This window comes from Mustela nigripes, chromosome 17 (assembly GCF_022355385.1).
Source record: "Mustela nigripes isolate SB6536 chromosome 17, MUSNIG.SB6536, whole genome shotgun sequence".
NCBI classification, from domain to species: domain Eukaryota; kingdom Metazoa; phylum Chordata; class Mammalia; order Carnivora; family Mustelidae; genus Mustela; species Mustela nigripes.
Genome location: NC_081573.1, coordinates 35,885,437 through 35,910,482, shown reverse-complemented (window position 1 = coordinate 35,910,482; position 25,046 = coordinate 35,885,437). Strand labels below are relative to the sequence as shown.

The 25,046-nt window shown below is 35.2% G+C and overlaps 1 pseudogene; it reads right to left on the bottom strand.

Annotated features, from left to right (window-relative positions):
- Window positions 1-22,917: 22,917 nt before the first annotated feature.
- LOC132005457 (small ribosomal subunit protein uS19-like) lies at window positions 22,918-24,324 on the bottom strand (annotated as a pseudogene).
- Window positions 24,325-25,046: the final 722 nt, after the last annotated feature.

The following is a 25,046-nucleotide window of genomic DNA, read 5'->3' as shown; positions in this document are numbered from 1 at the left end:
AACCATCTGAGCCACCCAGGGACCCTACAAAGTCCCTTCTGAACAACCGAATGGCCCCCTGAATAAAGTTGTAATTCCTACAATTTAACTTTTTTGTTATCACAAATATCAACAACAGAAAAATATTTTGGATTACTTTATTCAACAACTAAGATTGCAGATGATAAGACTGATTCTGATATTGTGTAAATCACTGTTTTACTCTTAAGAGCTTTGAAGGGGTCAAAATGGAAAGACATAGGAATTATGTATTTTAGTGGTTGCCAGAGTCATCTGACTAAAAAGTAAACTAAAGAGATGGTAGGCTGCAGAAAGAGAAGTAAAGAGTAAAAATCAAAGAAGTCGACTGTCTTGCATACCTCTTCTGATTATCTCAGATTTGATCAGTGTAGTAATATCTTATTCATCTAATATTTTTGGTGGGTCTAATATGTGTCTCCTGTTGGAAATAGAGAAAAAGAGACAGTCTCAACTCTGAAGGGGCTCAGAGTCAAACAGGAATGATAGAGACAAGAAACTCCAACACAGTGTATAAAATGCACTCACTGTATGCTATAAAGAAGGCTCTGAGTACAGACAGTACAGGGAACAGATAGGGGATTCAATTCTGGTCTTTTTGCCAACATGCATGGTACTCCCTGAACAAGATAGTTCTATAGAACAAACAGAACCTTCTAAGATGGGAAGAGGTGTCACACGTTCAAAGGTTATTTGACTTATATTAGCTTTTGACAATCAAGAAAATTTGCAGAGACTATTAAAAATAACAATTCACATGTTAACAACACTTTCTAGATGCCTCTAGTAAGTATTGTAGTAACTGGGTTAACAACTCTATAAAGCAAGTTCCATAGTTTGATCTCTCTTTTTACAGAGAAGCAGTATAAGTGCACAGAGGTAAGTTTCTTTCCCAGGGTCCCAGACCTATCATGGCAGATCCAGGACTTCAAGCCAATCAGTTCAACCTCAAAGCCTAACACAGCTCAACCCTGACTGCTAATAAGAGGGTGAGGAGATAGAAACTACAACTTATTAGGAATCAATAAAATAACTCATGTCTACTGATCTCCAGGCATCAGGAGAGCATCTGAGCTAGTAAGGGTTATGGTTAGAACATTTAAATATTTAAACAGAACAAAGTATTTTTCCCAGAAAGACATTTATGTGATTCCAGACAGTAAAGGTAAGAATAAAATATCAAAGTTGTAAGAAGTAGAATTGACCTAATAAAAGGGATGCATTGATTTCAACAAATAAAAGTCTTCACTTTTAGGAGGAAGTAAATAAAACCAGATAACCAGAATTTTCAACTGTAAGCCTTCTATCACAATCATATGATTGACCTAAATTAATAGCTTCTAGGGTAGTAGTGCTTAAGAAATAGACAAACGTACAATTGCATTTCAACTAAGCTTTAAGAAGCTTTACCTGAAGTAAAAACTAACTACAAAAGCGACTTTAATATTTCTAGCCCCACTATGGCCTAGAGCCACCGATAGAAGAATATGTCAGTAGAGTATGGTCTTGGGTATCCTCCAGGAAAAAAAAAGGGTATTGAAAATGATCTCATGCAAATTTCAATAGGTCAAGTAGTACTGCTTACAAGTTACATAAGTTTCTGAATCTGTTTCTTCACCTAAAATACAGAACTCATGCCAATCTTGCAGAAATACCATGTGGTTTCAAGTTAATTTACATGCAACACCTTTCAGTTTCTGGTCTATAGGATATCCTAAATATTGTCATGTTCTATATGAAAATGAATAGCATAGCACTGACTTACTGACACTTTCTAAAGTTGATAAATGAAAAGAAGGTATACTTACTGGCACAGAGCACCATTAATTTTGTTAGCTTGTTTTTAATTAACTTTATTATTTTTGTAAATTTATAATAGAAAGTTACATTGAAAAATGTATCAGATATAGGAATATGTAATCACTGGTCCCACAAAAGCAACCAGTATATATAAGCAGTATATATATATACTGCTTATATATATATATATATATATTTCTTCACATTTTATAATGGATTGATCTCTTTTTCAAATACAAAGAATTGTGGTGCCTGGGTGGCTCAGTGGGTTAAGCCTCTGCCTTCAGCTCAGGTCATGATCTCAGGGTCCTGGAACAGAGTCCCACATTGGCCTCTCTGCTTGGTGGGAGCCGGCTTCCCCTTCTCTCTCTGCCCGCCTTTCTGCCTACTTGTGATCTCTGTCTGTCAAATAAAAATATATAAAATCTTAAAAAAAAAAAAAAGAATCATCAAATACAAAGAATTATTTCTGGTCAGCTAAGTGCCATAAAGCCTGAACTTGCTTTGAGGATTTAGGTGTCCTCATGTTAGATCAAACTGGAATTAACCAGTATTGGAGATGACCTGTGTTTTTCTAAAGCCAAAAATTATAGGTGTGAATTTAATTTAGTTTTATAAATTTATGGAATCTAAGGAGGATATAAATAACCTACAGAAAACTTGGTTCATGATACATGAAGACTCTGCTTTTTATGAAGGATGAGGAACACCGGTGAAGCGGAGGGAAAAGAAGGAACCCCTATTTTAGCTGGGAGGTCCAGACTTTTTTTTTTTTTTAAGATCTTTTATTTTCAGGTGGGAAATGTCTAGCCACCAACTATTAACTGACTTGAGGATTTCTCTAGTAAATCATAGGAGTCCTTTCTTTCTATCTTATGCATCTCTTAACATTCCTGAATAGGTTCTTCAAAATTAGAATCATAGGTCCTAGCTATTTGCATTCATATCAAATGTTTCAAGGGCGAAGAGGAGACTCTGTCCATACTACTTTACATCACATATTACTGAGGTGCTAATTTCTCCATCACTGTAAAAGATCATAATTATCTCTGGATTTCTTTACTGCTATATGATTCACAGATAAATGCCCGGACACTGATGTCATGTATATTTTATTAATACCTCACCAAGCATCAGCAAAGATAACTGTTCATACCTCCAGAATTTTTTATTCATGTTTATCCACAATGGGTGAAAGCAGCATGCAAAATAAATGAAGAATGATACCACAAACGTCTTTAGAGAGATATTAGGAGAGAATCAGCAGAGAGGCCTTATGAAAGTTGTATGAGCCATGTATTATCTATGCATATGCTACAACGGTCCGAACATTTCGTATGTCATGCTCCATACCAGCCCCAAATAATATATTTGACACATAATGAAGTTTTAACGTGGGATGGGGAACTAAATTCTGCCTTTATTGTTATTTTTAAAAATGTATTTGCCTTTAAATATGCTGTTCATATGAAAAGTCTCTGCATACTTTCACAATCATCTGAAATCAGTCCTTCCTATGGAAACCTCAAACAGCTATGCTCCATTACCATGTGTAAGCATGAGCATCATTCTGTTAGTCCGAGTAGGGCTCAACTTCCTAATGTCATTCATATTCCTTTTGTCACAGTGTTACTAATGAATATTGAAGCCGAAGACAGAAAATAAAGTGCCCAAGACAAGGTCGATAGGTTAAAACAGTAGCATATTAAAAAATGCCCAGAAAATGTCTCTTTGAGCCCAGGAGTCATATGGTGAAGTGGAAGATGAAGAGGCCCCCTTCACTTAGGAAGGCATTTTTCTTCTAATTAGCATGTGTCAACCAGGGCTGAGGGGAAAAATGCAGGATGATATTTCAGACAATGCAATGGAGACGCTATCTATAGAGTACAAGGTTAGCAAAATCTATAAGGGTATTTATACACATTTAGTTTTATTACTATTTTTTATGTCTTTGTCCCTTTGTGAATGTGAAGGATATGGTTTTCTCAAAACAAAAGGTCAGAGCTGGAAAGGAATTAGACATAATTTAGTCCAGTCTCTTCATTTTTAAAGATGAGGATGTTGCAGTCCAAAGAGGTCAAGGGAATTGCTTAAGTTCAAATAACGAGCAAGAGTAGAAATGAGGAGAGAGATCTCCTGTTTCCAAGTGTCAGTGCTCCCATTTTGTTCTCTTCTGTGACCCGAATGACCCACAAATCAAGTACATATTCAAAGAAAACTTCAACTATGATACCTTGAACATTTGATTGGCCCCAGTACTGATGACGAATAGTTTCAAATTTCTCAACCATTTTCAGACTGAATTCTAATATTACTCTATGTGGTCTCTGCAGCAAGTGAGGTAATACAGAACAGTTTAAATGCTTGACCACTGCAGTGAAGTGAGATGTCCCCAGTTTCAAACCAAGGTGTGCAACTCCTATTTATGTGATCTTGGACAAATTGCTTGCTTTCTCTGTGTCTGAGTTGTTTCATTTGGGAAATCATAGTCCCAAACCCCTATGGTTGTTTGTCATGGTTAAATGTATGTACATGAAATGCTTATCAAACCATTTAATTCAAAGTTAGTCCTCAATATATATATATATATATATATTTTAGCAGCTATTATGATTTTTTATTCTTTTTAATAATAATAAAGAGAGCTTTTCCTGCCTTGCACTTGGACATAGCCTATTAGACTGAAAAATTCATCTACCTTCTATAAGAAAATGGTTTCCATCGCTGGACAGTAAAGAGGTATAAGAAGAGATTGGTCAATTTTCATATATAACTGAACAGAAACCAAAAGATTCAGTCTCATTGGCTTCAAATGCATAGGCAGATGGTCTCTTTTGACATACTGGATTCCAAATCCTTTTGCAGTCTTGTAAAGTTCAATCAAATGAAAACCACATTTTAAGTCATGGTACAGGGAGTCAAATATTTGGCCATAGTTGAAATGTATGTGTTAGTTCAAACTAAATAACCCTTGGAAGACAACAGTTATCAGATCAGAGGGCTTCTTTTATGAAAAATTATTAAACAACCAATTCTGGTGAGGTGCTTTGTGGCATAATATATTGTTAACACAGGTGGTTTCTGGAGTATAGGAACATCCCTTCACCCACCCAGCATAAAGAATTTAGCTTCAAGGGCTGCCCACTTACTCTGTAATCATCCTCTATGTGTAACTTCCCAAGCTGTATTCTGGAAAGAACTGCTCTGAGGCCCCTTGAGCCACTTTCTTGATACATATAGGATAGTTAGGGGACTCCAACTCTAGGAAATCATGGAAAAAGCATTTAAAAACAACTAGTATGAGTGCAGAATTAATAAAGTCTTTCCAGATAGTTTCACTGTTTTTTTGGTTTAAGTGCCACATAAAAATCTGCATGGTCCTTATCATGTGTCCATTAAATAAGTCATGACACTAATGGAATAATGTTTTAGTAAAAATGACCCAACCATAGGAACCATGAAAATATCTTCTTTGTTCCACTCCCTAATGTTCAAATCCAAAGGCAGTACACCATTCAGAATAGCCAGGGGCCCTAATTACCAAACAGAACACTTTAGCTCAAAGCAGGTTTTGAACTGAGAAACAAACAACTAATTGATTTACAAATGACTTGAGGTCCAAAACTTAATTTGTAAGTAACTCAGGGACTTAAATATCCCATGAGGACTATTGACTGGTAGAATCATAAAATAATCATAATTGTAACAATTTATAATGAAGATAGGCCGACAGATTAGTTTTCCTTCTCAATGGAGACTCTGCTATAGTAAGCTTTTAATGACATTCTCTTTGATTAATGTTTGCATTACCTACAATGTATTGGTCACTTGCTCAGCTGAATCTTTTCAGAAAAAGATTACATATAATGATGTTTCCTCGGCTATATGTCCATAAAACATATCCAGATTACAAATTGGACAATAGAAGACTAATTAGTACTGATCAGCAGATGTGTCTGCCGAGGTGATACACTAAGACAGACAAATTCACAGCTTAGTTCCTGGAAAATAAATTTATTTGTGATTCCTCACAGAATACCTGGATGGGCATTTAAAGTCTATCCCCAAGGCCCTCTTCCCATATTACAACATCAACACATCAGTCTTCAGAGTGAGATAAAAGGAATCTGATGAGGACCACGTTAACATTTATGTTGAGCTTAAATAAAACATGAAACTAACATCTTGAAAGACTCTGAGTTGAGCAAGGCAGCATTCATACCACGCTATTCAAGAATTATTCATGAAGCTTCAGTTCTTCTCAAGATTTTAGTTGCTTATATCTGATTTTAACTTAAAGTTCTTCCTTGCAATGACTGTTTTCAGATATTGCATCTACTGAGATAGGAAGTGTGCAATAACAGGAAGAAACAGTTTGAGCACCTAATGATATCTAAATGCCTTAATTGCCTGATCATCTTCCTTCCTGAGTGTTAAATATCTCTATTTGTTGGAATGGGGAGGATGTTGACGAAGGAAAGGGGAAGGTTTACATTTAGGAAGAGCAGATTAAACAGAATGATCTTACTTAGAAAAATTAAGTCTAATAATCTCTTGGGTTCAGAGTTCGTTAAAGTCTTGGTCATTTTCTAGTGACTTTGTTACATATATCTTGGCTTTATCTTTAAGCAAAGACCCAGAGAACAGTCACCCATTGAACAAGGTTTATAAGAATCCATACTCAAAACTTCCTGGCTGTAACTAGAAGAGCAAGTCACTTTTATCCTTGGGTTTTTCCTCCTCTTTATTTAGAACTTCCTCAGTCTCCAGAGAGAAAGTGAATGTTACAAATTGACCCACCCTGACACCCTTCGGTCCTAAAATGGCTCGGTCCCACCTGGTCTCTGAGAACTACTTGTGAAGTAAGTTTTATCTCCCAATAAACAACATTCCTCTTCTTCCAAGAATTCCCTATGGTCCCAATTTGCTAAGTCAGAAACCAAAGACCCTTTAGTGACAACAGAGGATTATATCTACTTCTTTAGTGGTTTATAGCTTTCAAGGCACTTCCACATACATTTTCTCATTTGATAGTGATGAATATTTAGCTCCACTGAAAGCATATGTTAGACTGGGAAAGGGACTGTGGCAGATGTGACATTTATGGGATTTCACACAGGGCAGAAATTAGCATGAGGAAGCCAAGGCTGTTCAAGTGTGTAAGACTCATAGTCCATAATCAGAGACAGAGTGTCATTTGTATTTACATGCAAGCAGAACTGGAAATGTTGATCATGAAACATTCAGCAACATTACTTTTCTCTCTCATTTTTTAATGTTGGCATGCATTTTTAACTCTGGTGATACGCAAAATTATTTGTGCAAATTTAAAATATAGAAAGTGTTTTGACCCAAACTATGCATTAGTTAATAAAAAGAAGAAAAAGAACACCAAGCATAAAAATGCAAAATTATTCTTTCAGCTGGAGTGTTTTACTAAGTTTGAAATTAAAGTGTTTATTGGTGGGAAGGCAGACTGAAGCAGTTTTTGTGACTAGATGTATATTATGGTATTTATACTTTGTAATGACATATAGCTTTTCTCCTATGACACTCAATTCTCTACAATTTTTTTCATGTTGAGTTACTGTATCACAGTGGTAATGCTTTTTATGAAGAAGAGATCTATTGTATTTTTTCAAAGAAAAATATTTTTCTATTTTTCAGAAACAAAATGGTAAATAAGTCTCTCTAGATCTTAAGTTTATATACCTTTTATAGTTTTTATGTGAAAATGTATATTCTATCATATAAAATATGTTCAAGGACATTTTTCTGTGAAAATCTGATTCTGAGTATTATGCAGATCTTTTTAAAATATAAACTTTGGTATAATAAATCATATATTCAGAAAATGTGCACAACTAATAAATTAAGTCAATTAATTTTTGAAAAGTCAATATACTTGTTCAATCACAATACAAATCAAATTTGTACACTACTGGGGCCTCAAAAGCTTCCTTTATGCTCCATCCCAGTCATCATGACCTCTAAAGAAAACTATGCCTATGACATCTTAACATAAATTAATTTTGCCTGTTTAAAAATTTATACCAATGGAGTCATACAGTATCTATAGATCTATTTTTCCTAAATGTTGTATTTGTGATATTCATCAATGCTATGACACAAAGAATATACCAGGGGCTGTAATCTCTTTTCCATGGGATTTTTCTAGCTCAAGTTACTATGAACAACCTCATATGTATTGATTCTCTATGTATTTCTGCTTGATATAACCTTTTTGTTTGTTTCAACTATAACCACTCTGATTGGATATAGTGGACCTGTTCATGGTTTTAATTTGCATTTCCTTACTGACTAATGGTGTTGGATATCCTCTCGGATAAGGTGCCTAACAAAGACTTCTGCCTTTTGTACTAGATTGCCTGGTTTTTTCTAATTGAATTAATGGAGTAAATTGACAGAAGAATTTTTAACTCAGTTGCTAGGTAGGTAGATACATGATAGATAGATAGATAGATAGATACAATGATATAAATAATGAAAAAGTCCTATTTATTTCTGGTACTATTCTTTATTCTGGGATCTATTTTCTTCAACATTAATATCACTACTTTAACTTTATTAGCATAGTATCTTTTTTCCATCCTTTCACTTGTAACCCATTTGTGTCTTTATACTCAAAGCCGGTTTTTTTTTTTTTTTTTTTTTTTTTTTTTGGGTAGGCAGCATATAGGTAGGTCTTGCTTTTCTTTTTTTAAATCAGATATGACAATCTCTGCTTTTAAAATGGCATTTCTAAACCCTTTACATTTAAAGTGATTACTAATATGGTTGAAACCAATCTACTATCTTCCTCTTTCTTGTCTATTTCTCAGATTTGTTTCCATTCTCTTTTAATTTTGGATCAATGACTCCCTCTTACCACCAGTTTGTTTTGTTTTCGTTTTTTTTTTTTTTTTCATTTTCCAATTTTTTCATCTTCCAATATGCTCATCTTTTACAATATTTAATATGCTGATGATCACCTTCAATATATTTTCCATTTCAAGTATTGGCTTAATCTCCAAAGTTTGATTCGGATCTATTTTTTATGTCTTCTGTGAACATGTCCAATTGTTCTTTAGTTTCTTAAGCATATGGAATACAGTTTCAATAATTTTGTTTTATTGCATTAGTCAACTAATTATATCATCTGTGTCAGACATTAGCTAGTTTCAGGTGACTGTACTCTTTATTATATGTCATCTCTGGGCACTGTTCCCTCTGAATCTTTTTAATGGTTTTATGCTAGCTGTCATTAATTTCTTACATTTGTGTACTACAGGTACCTGAACAGAAGAGGGACCTGTGAAGATAACTGGAGTCTATCTCTGGGCAGTTATCTCCTTTCCAGTATTTTGCCCTGCAAAATCTATTTGTCTTTACCTTCCCCGATTCCTAACCCTGACTCCTCAACTCTTAGCTTGATTGGCTTTTTCTAAATTCTTCTTCCTTTCACCATGACTTGGAAATTTTCTATACGCAGTAAGTCTGGGCAACTGCAGGTATCGCCTTGTTTTCCATACCTTCGGGAAAACTAGCCTTCATAGCCCAATCTTGGCTAAAAGTCTCTCTCTCTCTCTCTTTCTTTTTCAAGATTTATTTTTTTATTTGAAAGCGCAAGAGCGAGCCAGGGGAGGAGCAGAGTAAGGACAAGCAGACTCCACATGAACACAGAGCCAGATGCAGGGCTCGGTCCCACGAACCCAAGATCAAAATCTGAACCTAAATCAAGAGTAAGACACTTAGCCAACTGAGCCATCCAGGTGCCTTTTTAGTAGCTGTTGATGAATGGGCTAAAACAATAGTTCAATTTGTAGAAATAACATTTATGTATAGAAAAGGACACATCTCTTCTTTTGTTAGGCTGCTTGTGTGGAGGACTGGTCAATCTGTTGGTCTGTGAGTAGGTTTTGTTTTACATTATTTAAGAGTTCACTAGTTTTCAAATGGTTTGAGGGTGGGATCATGAACCTTCCTTTGGTAGGCCTTAGGCTCTGAGAGTCTGAATGGTTTCTCTCAGCCACTGGTATCACCTCAGTGCCTACTGATGAGTAACAGTTGTGCAAGAGAAGGGAAAGAAACCCTAGAGAAACCTAAGCCCTTACACCGAGATGGAGGGTTCCTGTAGTGGTAAAGTAGCATGAGAACTGAAACAGATACCTGCTAAAGCACAAAGTTTAGGGTAGAAATATGAGGGCAGCGCTGCCTGCAAGAAACCCCCAGACACTCTAGGCCTGGCACTGCGTACCTTTCTTACTCCTGTTCTTTCCTGAAGGCACTTGGTGAAAAGAATTGTCAGGGTAAGGCAGAGTGTCTTTTCTGTCTGTGGCTCTCAGGGATTCTAAATTGTCATGTCAGTGCATCCCTGAACTTTAAAAATTCATTACAAGTTAAGGCGTTTGTGTTTTTTTTTTTTTTAATTAAAAAAATTTATATATATATATATATATATATATATACCCTCCCCCCTACTTTTTTCTACTGCTCCATTAAGGGTGACAGCAGCCATGAGTTTCTTCTCTCTTAGGATGGGTTCAACACTTTCTCAGATTTCTGGACATTCTCAGGTCTTTGCTGGGATTTACAACCACGATTTTGTAGGTTATCCATAATATCACAATTGCCAAGATAGGACATTCTCTTGCAACCTTCTGCTTCCTCAGAGAAAGCATGACTCTCTGTCCAGCAATCTTTGATCAAATACTGCAATGTATATGTAAAAGCACAGAGTATAAATGGTGCCATCTTTCCTCAGAGTCCATTGAGCTTTTGTTTGTCTGGCAGACTATTGGAGCATAGCCTGATTGTCTTGATCCAATTAGTAGTTAAATTAATTCAAAGATAAATTTAAGGCTGTTCTACTTCCTGTATGCCTAACTCCAAGAATAGAACTGTTCTAGGATTTAAACCGAAAGCTTCATGTGTTTACCAGAGCTCATGGTCCCCAGCAGATCCTAGAGTTTGTTTTCCTTCTTTAGTGTTATGAGGTTCCCAGCACTCTGCTAGGCTTTTTTTAAAATTATGTTCAGTTAGCTACTGTATTGTACATCATTAGTTTTTGATGTAGTGTTCAATGATTCATTAGTTTTGTATAATACCCAGTGTTTATCATAACATGTGCCCTCCTTAATACCCATCACCCTACTACCCACACTAGGCTTTTTAACTTCTAAACTTCAGCTTTCAAAAAAAATTTTCACCTTCTATTCCTTGAATTCAGAAGTTTGCAAATACTTTGTGATCCAATTAAATAAAATAACAGGTTGACTTTTTGTGATTCTTCCTCCATCCCCCACCCCCCAGATCAAGACCTAGAAGTCTTGGGATCTCCCATTCCTATTTTGGGGATGTTTTTGCAGCCCTGGAAGCCTGCTATGAGTCCCGAAGTACATCATTTTATTTCTGTGCCTCACTCTGAGAATCAGGAAATACGCTAAGAGTAAAAGAACACATAGAAACAGTAGCAAATATTTTGTTCAACTCAATTTACTCTTTTTCTCCTGTAACTTGGTTTGTTTTCTGATGCTGTCAAAAACTGTTCTATGGTCATTCTGAGTGAAGGATGTGGTATGATACTAGACCCTTTATCAGAGCCTAAAGTGACGATTTTAGCGATAATTTATAATTCAAAATTGTTTTCATATTTGATGGCTTAAAATTCCTACATCATGAAAAGTGATGTGACAGTCAAAGTAATAATTTCAGTTTGTTTTAAATCATTTCATAAGAATTACACTAATACATAGTTATACTGTCTTAATAAAGATGTAGCAGCTGTCCACTTTTGTCACACATGTTGTAAGTAAGAATATCTAACTTTAACATTGCCCGATTCCTATGATTTGCCCAAGTTCATACCCGCTATTGGAAACTGCTAATTCAAAACTCTAAGTATCTGCTCAATTCAAACTTGAATTTATTGTAGTTTTATTTTAAAAATAAAATAAAAATTTTGTCTTTTACTGACATTAACAGATTATTTATCCAAACATTGGGCCAACCTATAGCAATCTCCAATTCTTCTTTTCCCTTACCTATCACACTAATTCATGTTTTCAGTCCTATGAGTGCCTATTCATTCCAACATTTCTCAAATGTATTCACTTCTCCTTCCCTCCCACTGCCATCGTTGGGGCTCAGATCCCCACCATTTCTTGCCTTAATTATTATTCTCTCTCCTAGTTTGGCTCCCTGACTCCCCTCTCAGGGCATTGATCTTAAAGCTGCTACTTTGAGTTATCTTTTCCAAAACATAAATATTACTATTTCACTCCTATTTTAAAGCTTGTTACAAGTTCAATGCATAAAATGAAAAGCAATGATATTTTTAAGGGCAGTACCCAGTTTGTGCAGGGGTTTTATAACTCGGGCTAACTTTCTTATCTGAATGTATGTCCCCAAATCCTATTAGCTACAGTAAACTACTCCTAAGTTATTATATTTACAAGCATAATTATATGTCCTTGTCTGAAAGGCTCTTTGAGTACAAACCCATTCTTTTCTGAATCCTCTGAGACTTCCTCTGTAAAAACTTTCTTTAATAGACTACCATTATACATTTTTTCCTCTGTTCTTCCATGGCTCCCTTACATGGACCTACTATAGGACTTATACATGGTCTATTTGTGAATGTTTATTATTCTCCAGAGATGTCTCCTGATCATTTTCTCAATTTCATCTTCCATTCATTGATTGTATACAGGCCCATGACTCGATCTACAATGTATTTATCAGTTATTCTTGTCTCTTTAAATACTCTTTCCCTTAAGCTTCAGAATGCTATGTAAATTGCCTTTTTTCAATCCCTCTGCTCAACGCTTTACTTATTCCACAAGTAAAAGTGAACCTATTATCTACTGATCCTCGTGTTATATCCTCTATGTTCCCTAATTGTATTACCAGATACCCAGTTTCTTTAGCCAAAAAAAATCTCCAGTTTTTCAATTCTTCCAATTCATTACTTTCCTTTAGTTCCTATATCCATTAACTTGCCAAAGTCTGTTGCGCCTATATCAGAAATGTTATTTAATTTTGCTAACTTCTCTTCATTTTCACTACCATTAGTTTACCTTGAATCATCATTATCTTCTGAAGGGTCATCATTCTAGTAATGTCACAAAGGTTATCAGTTAAAGATGGATCTGATATAACTTCATCTGCTTAAGACCTTAGTAAAATGTCCAAAGATAAAAATTTAGCTCCCAAATTTGATGCAGAAGATACTGAATTAGTTTTCTAGTTTGACCTTGCTTTCACTGTACCCCCTCCTCCTAAAAAACTTTGTATTTACTAACATCCAACCAAAGACATCATATACTCATAGTATTTTTTTCTACCTGAGAGCATGTCTTTCTTCAATTGGCTAATCTTCTCCCATTCACAAGAGGTTGATCCCTTTTAAGCTTACCTGGGAAGACATTTATAATTTCCACAATCATAAATGGTTGCTGCATTCATCCCACAAATTTTAATTCACTGTCAACTTTGTATTAGGTACCATTACATGTGCTTAGAATACCTCAATAAATAAAACAAAGATTTCTGTCCTTGTGAATCTTATGTTCTAGTGGGAAAGAAAGGGATTGGACAGGTAGGAGTTTTCAATGATGTGATCAATAAGATGGCCTTCTTGAGGAGGTGACATGTAAACTCAGACCTGAAGGAGCTGAGAAAGCAAAACAAATGAACAGCTAAAGAAGTGTAGTCTAGGTAAGGAAGCAAGCTAGTACAAAGAAATTAAGGAGGGAGAACATGTGCCATGTTTGAAGAAAAGCAAAAACACTGGATTAGAGTAAGTGAAGGAAAAGAGCAAGAGATGGGAGTCATGAAGCTATACAGAGAAAACAATTACATATGGCCTTGTCACAATTTTTACCTTAACCCTGAGTAAATTTGTGAGCAATGAGGATTTGAGTAATAACAAACTACCCTACATTATCAAAGGATAAGGTTGATTGTTCCTAAATAACTTGATACGCATCTTTATTTTAATACTTAACATAATGTATTTAACTGTCATACTGAGTCTCAATTATCTCTGTCCCCATATTCCAGAGTTCTCAAGAACAAGAACCATGTTTTGTCTTTGTGTCCATGAATAGATTATACATACCCAGGATACTGCATGTAGTATCAATAAGTTCAGATGTAGATTTAATTACAAAATATGGCCTGTATAGGATATTTCAGGCACAGAGATAGATGCTGTTGCATAATAATTCAACTCACAATAGAAGTCAGAGGTAATTTAATGTATGTACTGCTGACAGCACACACTCAATGTACATTGCTATTTCATTCGCCTATGAATGATAAATAATCACCTTCTGCTACATGCTCCTGAAATATATATATTCGACATATCACTTGAAATCCCTGTATGATCTGAACAAGATCAGGGATGAAGAGAAAAAAAGAAATTTTGAAGCCCCAAAAAGACCTGTTATTGTCAGACTTTATGTACACTTTAATGTTTTATTTTTCTACAAGAACCCTGAGTGGTACGTAATACTCTTTTCATTTTCATAATGAAAATGGTAATGCTCATTAAGAATTAGAATCTGAACCCTAAGCTATCACTTGAAGAGTTTCAATGTCTTTTTGTCTCATTACTCTATTCAGGAGAAACTCTCTACATTAGAGAAAATTTATGCATTTATATTGCAGAGATGGGTATCTTGACATATATTCATAGACCTAAGTACACTTCCATAGCACTTACATGAAAAAAAAAATTACTACCACCTTTAGGAAAACTGCCTTGTATTTAAAAAGAATGGCTCGTGTCACTGGCAAAGGATGAGATTTTGGCATATCCAAAGAACTGAAGATAGGTTTAGTAGCTTATTTTCCTCAATCTGGAAATTCTGACTACTTCAGTAAGATACCTTATCAATTTCTCACTTTGGCTTAATGTGCCTCTTAGAATGCTTTGAAAGATACATGGGACTCTAAATTGCAACCTTGGTTCTTTTTACCTTCTCATAGTAGAAATAAACCTTAGTGATTTTTCATTCTCTCTGCCTCTCCTTGTTACCTGAGTGCTCTCCTTGTCCAAGGCCACTCTATTCTCACCTGAAGAATAGTGCCTATCACTTCCTCAAATGGCTCTAGTGAGGGGCAATTCTAAGAGATATATAAGAACAATCTGAAACAACAGTATATGTAGAGACAGGTAGATAGATATACATATACACACATGCACGCATACATACATATACAGGAAAGGCTATTTGCGTGTATGTGTGTATGTATTTATATATAGCTGTTAAAAAAACCCTGAACTCAAAGATAAGATAAGCTGAGATTGGAATCTCAGCTCTATTATTTGAGTAGCATTAACATCAGCAAGTGGACATGCTCCCTAAAAATCAGTCTTCACAGGAGTACTGTTGACATCCTTAAAAGTTATGAAAAGGATGTAATGATACAATAAAATTAAAAGCAATAGTGGAAGCTAATATTTCTCATTTGGTAATGGTAGTTTTTTAACAATTAATGACTAACTAGGACATACATGTTAATATCTAGTATTTCCATGTGCAAACTGCATTAACTTTAGCAACTGAATACAAAGTACAGGGCTAATATATAATCAGTTTTCATCGTGGAGCACTGTAACACAATTATTTATGCAAACAGGGTATCAGACTTTTTTTTAATAAAGTCTTTGCTATACTCTGAAAATCTCACATAATGGCAATGCATCACCATTTTAAAGGAACTTGCTTCTCAATGCTTCCTCTTGGCAGTTGACTACTCTTTCCAATTTTCTGTGATTTACACATCTGTCCTTTGTGATGGGAAGCCATGCCCATAGGTGGGCAGAGGTGGGTCACACATCGATCTCTGTGACATGCCATTAGCCATCTTCTTTCACTTAATACTATCTGACGAGTCTTGACCAGTTCAATTTTCCCACTGAAGACACTGTGTTTAATAGAATTAGAACTCCCCTGCTCTCATGTCACGTTTTATGTTTAGGCAGATTCAAAGTCGTCTCTTCTTAATTCCCTCTATTTTAGGTCATTTTAGCTAATTCTCAGTTCTTTTTTAATCGCTATATGAAATGAAAAGCAAACACTTCCACTAGCCTGGGTAAAATTTGTCAGTCATTCTTTTGGGAAGTTTAGAATGCTAACTCAACCATGATGTTGAATTGTTCAGAACCCTAGTAATTTGGGATGTTTATCTTTGTTGTTGTTTGCAGCAGAATTGTGAATTCATACTTGAAAACGCATCATTTTAGTTTTGTCAATGGAAAATAATTTCAGTTTATTTTGAAAGTTCTTTTTTTCTCTAAATCAACATATGGTAGGGTAAAAAAGTTGTAGTGACCCAGAATCAACTCCTTTCACAGAAAAAGTCTGCAACTTTTTTTGTTTACAATTGATTTTTTTTTTTTTTTGCTTACTCAGATGAAGTTTCAGCCATAAAATTAAACATCTATTTGTAAACAGACATCAACATTTCTCTGATGAGCAGTGATTTATTCAGGACTTCATGAATAGAAAGTTTACTAGGGAAGTAGAAGACCAAATTTCATCCAAAACGTTTTTGTTGAGAAATAAACACAGTATAAGTCATAGCATTAATATACATTTAATGAATATTAGTTTTTTATTTCTTTCCCTTGTTCTTTCTCCTTTTATTTCCCACGTATGTGATATGAGTGTATTGTGTAAAATCCCTCTCTATGCTCCAATGTTTTTGTATGAGCCAACAAACATTTCTTTATCAAAACTTAATCCTTTTCATCTTCCTGTGAATTTCTCTCTCTGAAGTCTCAGACCCCTGTCCTCCTTAGTTCAAGATGACATATATACTTCATTTTGCTGATCTGTCTTTGTAATCTCATGTCTATTCTGATTTCCCATAAGTACAAAATCAAATTTGTTTTTCACATGTCAACATTATCTACTGTCAATGTAATTCTTAGACCAGCCAGAAGAACCTTGAAGTGTAAAGTAAAATTTTTCTTTCGGTACATCAGGTTGTCTGAAGTATTTCTTAATTGATACATTTGTTTCCTCTTGCTGCTTCAATAAGTTAACATAAATTTACCTACTTACAACAACATCAATTTATTATCTGAAGATTCTATAGGTCAGAAGTCTAGATGGGCTAAAATCAAAGTGTTAGTCAGACTGATTTTCTTCTGAGAGCTCTAAGGGAGAATCATGTTCCTGCCTTTGTATATTCTAAAGTTGGTCTGAATCCTTTGGCTTGTCCTTTACCTTCCTATTCAAAGCCAGAAGCATAGCATCCTCAACTATCTCCCTGACTGACCCTCTTAGAAAGCCATCTGCAATTACATTAGGCCAACTAGAGCAATCATGGATAATCTTTCCACCTCAAGATCCTTGATTTAATCATATCTTCAAAGAGCAAAGTTTCTTCTGCTATGCAAGATAGTATATTCAGAGGTTCTGGGGATGATGACATGGATATTTGGAGGGATAATATTCCATCTACCACAGATGATAACCAATCTCATATCTCACATTATATTTCCATTAAGTGTTGAGACCACTTTTACATGTAAAATGTAATACAGATTTATACACATTATTTTTTGTTGTGGTTTCATTTTCTCACATCCCTTAAAATTTAAAATTCCAGGAACCATTAACATTGAAATCTTAATCTCTTCAATTCTATTTTGTGATACTTGAGGATATCCCTACTTCTTAGATACCTTTTGATTCCTACAATGTCCAACATGAGTTCAGTCTGTTAGATTGAATTTAAAAGTGTTGTGAATGACTATGTTAAACTATGAGTCAGAGCAACAGAAGCAATGAATAATAGAGTTACTTTGTTAAGCAGTTTTTTTTGTTTGTTTGTTTTTTTACCAGGTAGAATAATTTTGGTAATAATATAAGCCCAATCTGTGATCTTTCACCAAAATTAAGTCTGGAGAGTGAGTGGTGGAATGTTTTCTAAACAGGTGTGTTTTTCTAAGACAGGATACAATCAAATTTGAGAGGCAAATACTTATCACAGCTGTTGAGAAAAAAAATTAGAGTCATTGGAGTCTAATCTTTAATCTTAGTTGCTTTCTAAGATCATTGTTGGGATCAGAGGGTGATTACTGTGCTTCTGTCTCATATGGAAAGATTTAAACTCTCTACAGACTATAGTCCAAACTACTGACAATAATTAACTTGTTTGCTGCCTATGTTCAGAATTAAAGTAGGAATTAGTCATAAAGATAACAATATCCCTGGTCTCAATTTCTGGACGGGAGGAGAGTTTTATTCATTCAGGGACTATGGTTAGGGAGAGTAACAGAGAACATGATAGATGATTTCTTCAAATTCAGAGAAAAACGATTGAGTTTTTCCACTGATCATGATCATCACCATGACTGCCACCCATAAGCCTTTCAAAGACAAGAAAGATATTCTGAATCTGAGAGAAAGTGACAGGAAACAAGAAAAAAATTAAAGGAGTTTCTGCAAGGAGAAACTATCCTGTTTGGAAGAAATAAAAACACAATATTTTAAAGTTCAAAGTCCTGTCCTATTTGTTCCCAAGAATAACACCCACGGCCTCCCTAAGAGACATTCACTAATATCCTCAATTTTCAAATAGAGACACTAAGCAAAAGAGGTTAAGTAACATGAAAAATGCAAAATCACAAATATGAATTAATATTTATGTGTCTAAAAAGAGCATTAAGAAAACTCATTAATTTTTAAATAAATAAAATGTTACATTAGCCATCAAAAAATACCCATCATATGGAAAATATGTTGTAGATTAAGTTTTCTGACTTTGCAATAGCCGTTAAGTAAGCACTAATGTTTGCTGAAAAAGGATACTCAATTTTAAACTAAGTAAGTTACTCATGGCCAAATTTTTATAAAAGCCAACTATAAAAAGTCTTTCAATTTAATATAAAAACTGACATTTTAAAGCTTTTTAATATATTTGATGTGATGTACATTTAGACCTCTGAAAATCAATGTGCCTGACTAGTACCTACAAAGATTAAAAATAAAATTTACCTCCTTCCTAGTTAATGTATTTTATAAAAGTTTTAATTTTTTTTCAGAATATCTATTTTATAACCTGCTGTCATCAGTTAACAAAATCTAGTCAAGTTAAACCTCAGTTGCAAGGAGTAGGATTCTGGATAAAGAAGAACAATGTTTGGACAAGACACAGTAATATGTTTCTGAAAGACCAGTGTGATAGTTACATATATGTCAACCTGGCTGGAACACAGCACCAGATCTGGTAAAACATTCTGAATGTTTCTGTGAGATATTTTGTGATGACATTAACATTTAAATTGAAGAACTCCGAGTAAAGCAGATTGCTCTCCATAATATGATGGGTCTCATCTAATCAGCTGAAAGCCTAAATTAAACAAAGCTTGACCTCTCACAATCAAGAGGGAATTCAGGCAGCAGAGGACCTTTGGGCTTGAGTTACAGATTCTGGATTTACCAGCCTCCATAATTGTGTGAGCCAGTTCCTTAGCATAAATCCCCCTAAATATATATGCACACCCAATTGGCTCTGCTTCCCTAGAGAACCTCGACTAATACAGAAGAGAAGGGGGAGATTTATTACCCCAAAAAAGATGAAATAGAATACACTATCCAAAGTAGAATGGGTGAGACAAGGAAACTAACATCTCTTAGCTACCATGAATTTCACTTCTTGCTTCAAAATTTAACCCCCTTAGCCTTAAGAGATATTATAACTTTCAATTTTCAAGTATCAAAGCCTGATAAGATGCTATTATTTTTAATCTCTTTTAATATAGATATAGAGCATGAGATATCTATATTTATATATAGATAAAGCAATATAGAGTATGAGGCTCTACATATTAGATATATATTAAAATATATATAGATAAAATATAAAATTAAAAATATATTAAAATATAGAGCCTCATGCAACCACAAAATTTCGAATACCACTGAATACTACCACTACCATCTAACCAGATATTTTTAGGTATCAAGCTCATATATCAAGGGCAAACTGTTACATTAAACACAAGATGCATTACTGGTATGTTTCACAGTTGAACATCCCTAGAATTCATGTGGAGTTTCATAAGTATAAGTGACATATATGGCATTCAGGTAACATTTATATGTAGTTCTAAATCATTGCACATATAGCTGAGTCAATTACTGGCAATTAACATGCTGGGGGTGGTGATTTCATACCTACAGACACCATTCAGGCTCTTGCAATGGAAAGAAACCTTCTCCAATGGCCCCTCTGTGGCTGTGGTTTATTACCTCGATGATTTTGCTGCTTGTTGTAACCCAATATGTATGTTAGTATACCTTAAGGAATAGGTTGTCATCCGATTTATTAGTTGGAGTATCTTACATCTTTCAATGGTAGGGAAAATTTTATATTGACATATCCAGAGTTTTTATTGAAGTTATATTAGTCCTATCTATCAGAGATATGCTAGAAAATCTATAACTTCCACCAAAATGTTGCCCATGTGAGCAATTCAGTTTATGAAGTGCAATCTTCTAAGGCAGGCTTAGGGCCTCGTGATTCATTTTTCAACCTATGTGATGTTAATGATTTTGTCAAAATAAAAACTAATATACAGTTCTATGTCCATCATCAAATTATGCCATTCAATTTATAGCTTACACTATGAAAAAAGACATCCAGATATGGAGGTCTGAGGAGCAGGAAATAGCTCCAGTCTATGCAATTCTCCTTCCTTTTGACACAGATATTTGTAGTAGGTGAGAAGTTATTTGGCTTATTATTATACTGGGAATTTTTTAGAACAGAGTAATGACATTGTTTCATTATGTCAAACATGTAGATATCTACCTAGGGTACACTGCTGGACAAAGAAAATGATTATTAAAAAAAATGTAACTATATAAAACAAAAGAGAAAAAGGCTGAAAGGTCTTTATCACCTTATTTAAACCAATCTTAAATCCCATTTTCTAAACTACTGAACAGTAATTCCCAAACACATTCATTTTTCTTAACCATCATAGAATATCAAGAAGCATTCTTGCAGGTTGTGTGTGTGTTTGTGTGTGTGTGTGTGTTGTGAGCTCATTCATGCACGGGTCTGAATATAATTCATATTCTATCTCCTTTTTTACTTACTTTTTTCTTAAGAATTAGATATTGCTAAATAACATCAAGAAATGAAAACTTTATTAATAAAAAAGGAGAAAAATAACACGGTTCTGTTTAGAGGATTTCTGTAAATAAAGTTTACACTGGTTTAGACAATGGTATTCCTAAAACAGCCTGATGATAAGTCTAATGTATTTTAACATTTCAAATTGATGAAAGTAAGCAACCTTACTTTTCAAGTACAGTTAATTTTCTGAGATTCCTTTCTTTCCTCTTCCTACAGAGTGACTCCTTTAATATTTGACAATATCCTTCCAAGATCCTTTATGTTAGTCTTTTTGTGTACCACTCTGAGACATGCAGGGAAGTAGACCTACTACGTAAACCTCACAAGTATTATACCAGGTTTATTTCAAAGACTCCTGTGTTGAGATGTCTCATGATCCTGCATGAAGACATTTTTATTTCAATATTCTGATAAAGCAAATACAGCCTGGGATGACTCAATGACTAGCCCAGAGCCTCACAGTTAATTAGCAGAGGAATTTAGAGTCAGACGCAGACTTGTCAGATTCAAAGGCCTATGTTCTTTATGGAATATCACACACCTTCTGGAAGTTGCAGAATGCCAACTGTAATGGGGTAAAATCACAGACACATGTCAGATTTAGCATTTATCACTAGGATGTTCAGTGCAAAGAACTGATTCCCTTCTCCATGCAAGACCCTGTCATTAATCATTTAGCCTTTTTCTCACACTCAGCACACGATTCCAAAACCAAGGCTCACGTGGGAACGGATTTTACATTTTCAATGAGGTGTCTGTTCCTGGATGTATTAAAACAGATTCATCTTTAATACCATTCTTACCAAACCTTTTTATTACTGGTAACTAGTCAGAGTTTATCTAGAGAGAGCAAGTAAGTATTAAAAGTAGAATCTTAGGATTCATCATCAACATTACGGCTTATAATAGTAGTTACACAGGGAAATAATAGTAGTTACACAGATAAACTAAGAGGTCAGAGGATTTCATAATAGAAATACTCAAGGGGAAAAAAAAGAGTCCTCTTTCAGGTCATATATAAGCATACCTCCTTTCATTGCATTTTGCTTCACTGTGTTTCACAGATACTGCATTTTTTTTTTTTTTTTACAAATTAAAGGTTTGTGGCAACCCTACATTGAACAAGTATAACAGCATCATTTTTTAAATAGCATTTACTCACTTTGTGTCACATTTTGGTAATTCTCAGAGTATTTCAAACTTATTCATTATTAATATATTTGTTATGGTGATCTGTGGCCAGTGATCTACGATGTTACTATTATAATTATCTGGAGGCACCAAAAAGTATGCATTATAAAATGGCAAATTTAATTGGTAAATGTTGTACGTGTTCTGACTGCAGAGATGGTGGAAACAGTAAGAGAACCAGAATTAGAAGTGGAGCCTGAAGACGGAACTGAATTGCTGTAATCTTATGATAAAACTTTAAAGGATCAAAGGTTGTTTCTCATGGATAAGCAAAAAAGTGTGTGTTTTTTGTTTGTTTGTTTGTTTGTTTTTTAGATGGAATCCACTCCTGGTGAAGATGCTGTGAAGACTGTTGAAATGACAATAATGGTTTTAGAATATTCCATAATTTAGTTGATAAAGCAGTGGCAGGGTTTGAGAGGACTAACTCCAAATTTGGAACAAGTTCTTCTGTGGATAAAATGCTATCAAACAGCATCACATGTTACAGAGAAATTACTCATGAAAGGAAGAGTCGGTCAGTGCGACGAATTCCACTGTTGTCTTTTTAAAGCAATTGCTACAGCCACCCCAAACTTCATCAACCACCCTGATGAGACAGCAGCCACCAACAAGGAGCAAGAGCCTCCATCAACTAAAAGATTAGGAGATGCTGAACGCTCCAAAGATGGTTAGCACTTTTCATCAATAAAGAATTTTTCTTTTAAGAGAAAGCTGTGTCTTTATTGGCTGAATAGGTTACTTGAGGGGAATGAAGTGGGAGGAGTGGGTGGCCCCAACGCTGGGGGCCAGATGTAGAAGTGATAAAGAACTCGCCCAGGTAGTGGCCAATCATCTTGGGCTTGATTTCCACCTGGATGAAGGTCTTGCCATTGCAGACACCCACCATACTGCCCACCATGCTGCCCCTATCCACCAGGCTGGATGATCGTGTCCTGCAGGTGTGTCTTCAACACCTCAGTTTTCTCCATCAGGGAAGCCTCCTTCTTGGCTTCCTCCAGGTGCTCCAGCAGTGAGTGCTGCTTCCTCTGCAAACCCCAGTTCAGCCTCTGCTGCTGCCGGGCACAGAACCACTGCATCATCTGCTCATAGGATACGTCCAGCAGTTGCTCAAGGTCCACGCCATGGTAGATGAACTCGTAGAAGGTATGCTTCTTCTTCTCTACTTCTGCCATCTTGTCAGCTCTTTGGAAAGGAGTATTTTTTTAAGTAAGGTCATGTACATTGTTTTTCTGGACAGAATGCTATTGCACACTTAAATGTTATTGCACAGTATAATGTGAATATAAATTTTATATGCACTGGGAGACTAAAAAATTCATCTCACTCACTTTATCATCGTATTTGCTTAACTGTTGTGGTCTGGAACCAAATCTGTATTATCTCTGAGGTATGTCTATGTTGCAATAAAGAGCATGAAGCAAATGGATGCCCAATACAGGTAGAGGATAATACCAGAGAAGTTTGAGATAAAAGAGAAAAACTACAGAATACACATCAGAGCAAAAATTCTTCTGTACTAGATCCTACATCCAAAGATCTCAGCTCAATGAATATCAAAAGCATAAGACCCTAGACATTGACCATATCACTGAAAGGCTCGGTAATACTCAAAATTATTTTAAATGGTAGGCAGATATTGGAACCAAATATCACTGAATTGCGGAGGAAGTTATTTCTTTCCCCATTCCTTCTAATTACATTAATAAAGAAGTCTGTGTTCCATGTTAACATGCCTTTAGCACTCTATTAACACTTGTTAATTTCTCCTGTGGAATAATGTAAAGTGTCCTATAAAGATACGTTTATTTACACTAAAAGTCAGTTTAAAGGAAATTAAGTAGACTTTGTGAAGATATGATGAAAATCATAATAATGTACTATAATCATGGAACTTGGGAAACATTGAAATCTAGAGAAAAGGAAGGTGAAATACTAAAGAACCTGAGTCCATTAGCAAAATTTAGGGATGAGCTTCTCTTTGGTTATCTCTGAAATTTGTGGGATGAACTGACACTGGGGTCAGACAAAAGGGTCAGTCGAGGCAAAAAATAATTTGTTTGAATTCCTGGTCATCCAGTGAAGAGCAACCCCCGATGCAAAGATAAATGAGATTCAATTCCTGACCAACCCTTTCCGCAGCATCACAGTATGCTTGCTCCCAATTTGTTTTGTCTCTCACAGAAATTTTCTATTGTAACAGGCTTTCATGGGTAGTTCTAACCACTACAGACAAATTTCTTCCAACCACAGACTGTCTTTCTATTTCATGAGCCATTCACAGGACCTCTAATCACTCATTCCATATTTATGCCAGGCAGTCATTTTCTCCTTGGAATGTCTCCTCCATGTGAAATACACTGAGTTCTTTCTGTCATTCCCTAATTTTCCCTTCACCATCTTGACTTCTCATCACTGCAAAAATTCCAAGTTGTCCATATTTTTAAGGATCACGACCAGAACTGAATATACTATTTTAGGTCTATCAATATTATTTTAAGGATCAGAAAACAGATATGACCAATGGAGCACTAAAATAAGAAAATGTATCTACTTTTGTTTCAGACCATGATCACACTGGCTAGCTTTGTGTGTTCTACTGATGACTCTGAATGAATTTATTTTATTTATTTCTTTAAAGGGTGGAGACAGAACACAGCTTACTTAAGTAATCGTTTCTTTGCTCAGTGGGGTATCTGCTTCTCCCTCTCCCTCTGCCTGCTGCTTCCCCTGCTTGTATTCGCTTTCTCTCTTAATAAATAAATAAATAAAATCTTTTTTTAAAAAAAAGGAAGTAGGGGCGCCTGGGTGGCCAAGTGGGTTAAGCCGCTGCCTTCGGCTCAGGTCATGATCTCAGGGTCCTGGGA